The sequence below is a fragment of the Parasteatoda tepidariorum genome, chromosome 1 (assembly GCF_982258835.1).
Source record: "Parasteatoda tepidariorum strain Cologne lab strain chromosome 1, Ptep-v5.0, whole genome shotgun sequence".
NCBI lineage: Eukaryota > Metazoa > Arthropoda > Arachnida > Araneae > Theridiidae > Parasteatoda > Parasteatoda tepidariorum.
The window spans coordinates 9,123,450-9,130,295 of NC_141755.1; the positions used below are offsets into that span (position 1 = coordinate 9,123,450).

The 6,846-nt window shown below is 27.5% G+C and overlaps 1 long non-coding RNA gene across 1 annotated transcript; it reads left to right on the top strand.

Moving 5' to 3' along the window:
- The first annotated feature begins 5,064 nt into the window (after positions 1-5,064).
- LOC147816272 (uncharacterized) lies at positions 5,065-5,974 on the top strand. The gene is made up of 2 exons (XR_015432493.1): positions 5,065-5,203; positions 5,820-5,974. It is a non-coding gene; the product is annotated as an uncharacterized LOC147816272 (long non-coding RNA).
- The last annotated feature ends 872 nt before the right edge of the window (positions 5,975-6,846 follow it).

Consider the following 6,846-nt stretch of genomic DNA (forward strand, 5'->3'; position numbering starts at 1 on the left):
CCACATAAGAAAAAAAAAGTTATAAAATCATACACTTATTGATTTTGAAATTGACTAATTTTTTTGCACATTGAACTATTCTATATACTTTTTTCTGATGATTTTTTATGTTTTGAAAGAAACAAAATGGCAATCTAAGAATACTCTTAAACCAGGAAGATAAGGACAAAATTTCATAGAACTAGAGACAGGTTACATTAGAGTTTTTTAACCAATAACTGAATATTTAAATTGTTATTTTAGCTCTACAGTATTTTAAGTGGATATAACTGCAGACTTTTGTACTCTTGATTTCCTAACCAAAACTTTTTCAACAATCTGACACTTTCTTGTAAAGAGCTCAAAATTTTTTAGCCCTTGTCATATATGTGTATTTATAAATAGTAATTTAAAAAAAGGGGGATGTAATGTTTATAAGTGCAAAATATTTTTCTAGTTATATGTTGTAAGAAAAATAAATAAAATAGCTTAACGTTAAACAATTTTTTTTTAATCGAAAAATATAATTACATTGAGTGTTTTATTAAATGTATGAAAGTGAAAAAGTTAAGCATAATATATAAATGGCGTATTATTAAATATTTTCACAATTTACTTTTTGAAAGAAATATTTTATCCATTTTCATGACCTATGTATAGATTAGTTGGAATCCTATGCAATATCTCGCCTCCCATATTTAGTGGATGGCGAGATGAGACAACTGCCCACAAGAATAGCCTCAAAGGATTGCCAAATTCATATTACATAATTACAAATTAATTAAAGAATAAAATGTTATCAATTCACTCTGTTTCCAATTAAAATTTACTATCCATCCTATTTAAATTTCTCTGTTCTGCTTAAATTTCTATTTAATTATCTATCCCATTTAAATTTACTCTTTATTCTGCAATCCCAATGTTTCCCAAATTTTTGTGGCAGAGAACACATTGACATAGAAATTATTATTATACATACAAGACCCGTGCTAAGGATTACAAGTTATTAGCCAAATATCAAAAATGTTCCGAAATTTTTCGCCAAATGCAAATGTTAACAATTTTTTATGATTATTTTTTTCCCATATAAAACTTATTAACGATTGTTTGTTTCAGGCTTATATTATTTAGACACAATACTAATTGGTTATGTGACGCATCGTCCGAAAACTGTATCTACTGTAATCGAATAAACAATACTGATTTGATTAGAAAAATTCAATTTTATGTAATTTTGAGAATAGAGTTAAATATCTTTCTTTCCAGTGTAAAAAATCCTTCACCAAATTTTCGATTTTATCGCATCTGCCGAGAAAGTAAATATCTATATATATATTTCTCTTACATGGCACCAAAAAAAAGCCTCATTACAACTCGCCGAATGGCAACGTTAGAAAATCGACCAATGATTGCTGCTACCAATGTCACTTGAGGTGGCTCAACATATAGCGCTTTTAAAAACGGAAACAATAACCAGAGTGAGCATTATCAGGTTGTTCAATTCAGATTCATGCCCTAAAAACATGATAATATTTAATTTAAACTGGCTCAACATATAATGCTTTTTAAAACGGAAACAATAACAAGAGTGAGCATTATCAGGTTGTTCAATTCAGATTCATACCCTAAAAACATGATAATATTTAATTTAAACTCAATTAGGAATTAATTAGGCTTTGAGAAAATCAGTTTAGTATTGACTAAACAAGTTTTTAGTCATGACAACTTTATGTTGGCCTGTCAAGAGTTAAGTCATTTGACAGCCTTTCAGTAATTGCTCCAAGATGCCAAATCTGTTTTCAAAGAAATTCTAAATGCTTAGTGTTAATTTCTTAGAGCTTTGCAGAAAAAACTGTTTTTTGGAAAAAATTTAATTGAAACTTCTTTTGGAAGTAGGCAAGGGGAACAGCCAAAATCAAAACTCCCCGATTAGAAATGCAGCATGGCGACCTCCACGTGGTATTTCTCGGGTAATGCAAACAGCCATGCATTTTAATTTATTGTATGTAAAACATCCTTATTTTATTCTAAAATGTTATGTACTTTATCACAAATGTTAATTAATATAGAAATTGATTTCAATAATGCTGATCACCAAAAAATATTTCATTTGGCGATAAAACAAATTTTTGTGTTCTTGACTTTTTGAGGGTTATCTCACAAGGAAAAGTTAGGGTTTAAAGTTTATATTTTTAAATAATAATTTTTTTTCTAAAACTTTCAAAATTTCTAGCATTAACTAATTTATTATACACATTTAGTTGAATTTAGGTGAGTAACTGCAATATTTGATAATTTATTTTGCTAATATGTTTCTCATTTAGCTAATGTTTTGATTTTTTCACCATGTACAATCTAAATAGCTAATATACTGTTTTAAAAGCCAATAAGAACATTGATAGAATTCTTCTACATAAGTACAATACTATGTCTTTGATGATAATATACTATGTCTTTGTGCTAGAACATTGTGTTCATTGGCGAGCGAGCGCAGCGAGCCATGGTTCACGGCGTGAACCACATAGGATTGCGTAGCAATTCTCGGGGGTTAGCGAACAGGGGGCGGAGCCTCCTAGTATAAATTATAAACGTTAGTAATCTTGTGGGGTTGTTTGGTATCTTTGTTAGAGTCCCCACTTAAACTCTAGGAAAGCCTTCCACATGAAAATGTTCCCGAGAACAGATTATAGGTTTCTTCATAAATAACCCCATACAGCAAATTTCGTCCTAAAGACATTCCGAACACTCCTGGAACAGTCATATCCGTAAAATGTCAGAAGAAAGAATTTCGTAGGATGTCACAAATAGACAGCAATATGACAGGCCTTTCAAAGGAGTGTTTTAGGAGTCTTATAGGATCATCGTTCAGCGCATGCGTGTTAACTTCAACTTTGCCGTTAATGTTATTTCTTTTATCCAGTGACAAAAGCAATTCTGCTAGTGAAATCTAAACAATAAGGTATTTATAAGCTCAAATATCTTATTAGTTTCTTTTTTGTATATCTTTCTTTTTTTTTATAATCTATTTATATATTTGATTTATAAGTGTACTTGAACCCCGTCATTATCTTTAATATCTCATTTGCAATGTTTACATGCATGTTTGCAATGTTTACATACATTACTAAATGTTTAAATGCGTGGTTTATTTAATTTTTTTCATAATTATTGAGGAAGTTTTACTTTTATTATTTCGTGAGGCAAATTTTTATCTGTTCTGATAACTCATTCTTTCTATTATTTTTGTTTTCTTCCTTTAAGTTCAACTTGTTATTTGGCAATTAATCATTTCTTCTAATTACAAATGAAATGACATTTAAATTATTTCAATGTTGCTATTCATCTTCATTATTTAGTATATTGTTATTTTACCATTTTTTACAAAGTTTTGTCTATAAATTGTCTATGAATGGTGTTTTCAATATAAATGTAAACAATAACAATCTCCAACTCAATACTTGCTACTGCTTATTCTGCTAGGCTATATTTTCAAACTGATAATTTTGTTTTTAACAAAAGAAATAAATTATATAATTTTTAAGCCCAAATCTGTTGTATTTCATAAGATAATAACGATAAGTAATTCTGGTGAGTAAGAAGTGAAAATTTGTTTTATTTCTTTAGAGATGCATTGCGAAAAAGGTGACATGGTTACTAGATTTTGAATAACTCCCTTTTTTGGCAATCCTGATTTGGCCTCTTTCAATTTGTTTATTATTGTTTGTTCTTGTTGCAAGCTGTGCATCATCTTACGTTAGTGTTAGCACCTTTAGCATTGTAAACACAAGTAATAAGTAATCAAATACCACGTTTGCAAGAGTCACAATGTTCTCTTGCAAGTTCTCAAAACACAATGATCGCGTTGTGAGCCAAATGGCTTTAAAATACACCCGAAACAGTAACCTGGAAGTATAGGCGTATAGAGCTTGCAGCTTTCCCTTGTTTAAAAAATGCGGTCCATAGGGATTTTTAAAATTAGAGATACTTAGCCAAGTAAATAACCAGGCAAAAGGGCTGCAGGTTTTTTTTTTCGTCCTAGTCTGAGTAAATTGCAGCATTTGCTGCAATGAATTCAATTTTTCTCCTTATATGATTGTTCATAATCAATCTGTCTTAAAATTAATAAAAAGTTGCAAAGTTATCTAACTATTATATTAAATTTAATCAGGCTATCAATTTTAACTGCTGAAGATAATAACATTATTTTCACTATCTCAGTAATTCATATCTTTTTAAAAATAGTTCTTAAATTATATTTATATTAATATTAGTTAAGTTTATTATTTAAAAAAGAATCATATGGACGCGATCAAAATGTCTATATGTGTAACTAATTTTATACAGAATAGTGTCTACATTTTCTCATTTTAATGTCATTGTTTCAAAAGCTGTTATTAGAATTTCTCCTGCTTAATGCTTAGTTTCATGCTCACTACTTAGTATTTCAAGAAATACTTTTTTTTAAAAAAATATTAAAAAGTTAAAAAGTATTGAAAAAAGTTATTGAATCTGTAAGGAGTTTATTTTCTTTTAAAAAGTTCTTGTAAATATATTTGTCATTATTCAGCTCTTGCATTGTGAAGCTGGTTTAAAAATATGTGTTTACATTTTAATTCTTAGTTTACTTTTATAGATATATTTTAGATAGGTATCTTGTGTTTCATAATATGTATTTTTTGACGGGGTTAAAAAATATACAATGATCTCTTAAGATAAAATATTTAGTGCTTTAAAAGGCATATAAAACTTACTTGTAGTTGATCTGCATATTTTCTCAATTATTAAATTTTTGTTAACATTTTTAACTGATAATTGTGGTTGAAACATTTAATTAGTATTTACATATTTGTATTTTTACAAAAAAAAATTGTATGCTAAATTTTAGTATTGTCTTTTTTTTGATTCTCCAAGAGCTCGTTCTTTTACAAGGACAGATTTACGATAAACTATTTTCAGAATGAAATTTTGTTTTCTTTAAAATAAATTTTTATTAATTATATCATTTACATGTCAATTTGCTTTTTTAAAATATTTTTATTTGTATAATTTTTTTTCTTTCTCATAGTCTGCTAGATTGCAAAGTCTTGATGGAACTGATTTTAAAGAACGTACAAGATGAGCTATTCGTCACATCATGCCTGATGATGTTGTTGAACTCAAAAGCTGGATGGGCAATAATGAAAAAAAAGATTTTTTGGTTACAGAGTGTCAGGTGCAATTATTGGTAATATTTAATCTCTGTTTATATATATATATATATATTATTCCATTTGCAGTTTGACAGTATATAGTTAAAATTTGTGTTGCTAAAGTTGCCAAACTTTTTAATATACTATAAATTTAGTATTCCATGAATTTTCAAAGAGTTTATAAATTTCAAACATTGGAATAATTTATGAGTGTGTTGTTTGAAATAATATTGTTATTAGTATCACCATCTTCTTTTCCAGTCATAGTAGAATGGTAATCATACGATACTTCAGTTATCCAACACTTTTTTTGACTTGCACTTTAAAATATTCTGATCATTGTTACATGTGTTTGTACTAATAGCTTTATCATTATTAGAGTTGTTGTTACTAGATTATTCTTATAACAATGAATCAAACATGTATCAAATCATTTTATTTTTTGTGAACGAGTATTAAGTTACGTATGATGGGCAATTGAAAAAGCAGCTTAACAAGGTTACCCCATAATATTTTCCCTGAGAGTAACAGAAATCTGGGCTTCTACTAATTTAGTTTGAGATACCTTTTAAATAGGTTCTGAAATAATTTTATGTTTATTCATGAAAATACCTACTGGTTTGTTTATATTTTCTTTTTGTTATGTTTTAGAAGCTGTTTGCAGTGTTTTCACATACACTAAAGTAAATGAAGTTGGAAGCATTATTAGAGGCTGGTTGCGCCATGCTAAAGAAAGAAGAGTTTATTCTGTAAAAAAAATTAAGGAAATAATAATGTAAATAAAAGTTTCACTTATGTGATTCTAATATTGTTTATTTTTTTCTATTCTCCTATTTATTTGCATACACTAAATTTATGCTGCAAAAAATAGATAAATCCTTAAAACAAGTTATTTTTAATATTTTCAAGATACTGATTTAAGTATGCCTTCAGCTAACAATTCTTCAGCAAAACATGGCAACGGCTGTTTTAGTTTGTATATAAAAACAGATAATTTTCTAATTTTATTTGTTTTTTTAAATTGCATCATTGACACAGTAACTAAACAATAAAATATGTGATCCATAAACATTTATTTTGAGTTTTTGATAAAATAGTCACAACTTCATTTAAACTATTTATAATAGAAAATGTTTTTTAGTAAATTTTGCAGAAGAATGTAATGAGAATTATTTTGCCAATTAACTGGTTTCAATTGATCATACGAGAAATTTAAATATTAATGCGAAGTTCTCAGTATTAGAGCAACATTAAAATGAAAATTATTCATTATTTTATTATAAGATATTTAATATATCTACTACATTAAACAATATGAGCAATAATGAAGCAATCATAAATTACAATGTACATAAAAGATTCAATAAGTCTCATAATTTAATTTAATAAGAAATATTCTTTACAGAAAACTAACGCTAATTAGGAGATTTGTAACCTTCCTTGGTGTTCAAAGGGTACATTCAATTAGACTTTTTAATAATGGCCAAGTTTTTATTCCAAGCAATAGAAATGTGAAATCCAATTATCTTGCATATTTTTGTATTAAAATGATACATTATTCTTTTCTTTAGATACGTTTGTTTATTAACTGTTTTACTCCCGTTTCCTTTACTAATTTTCCTAAAAAAAAATAGAGGAATAGCCCATTTTTCTGGAAAAATAGAGTGGTATACAAATT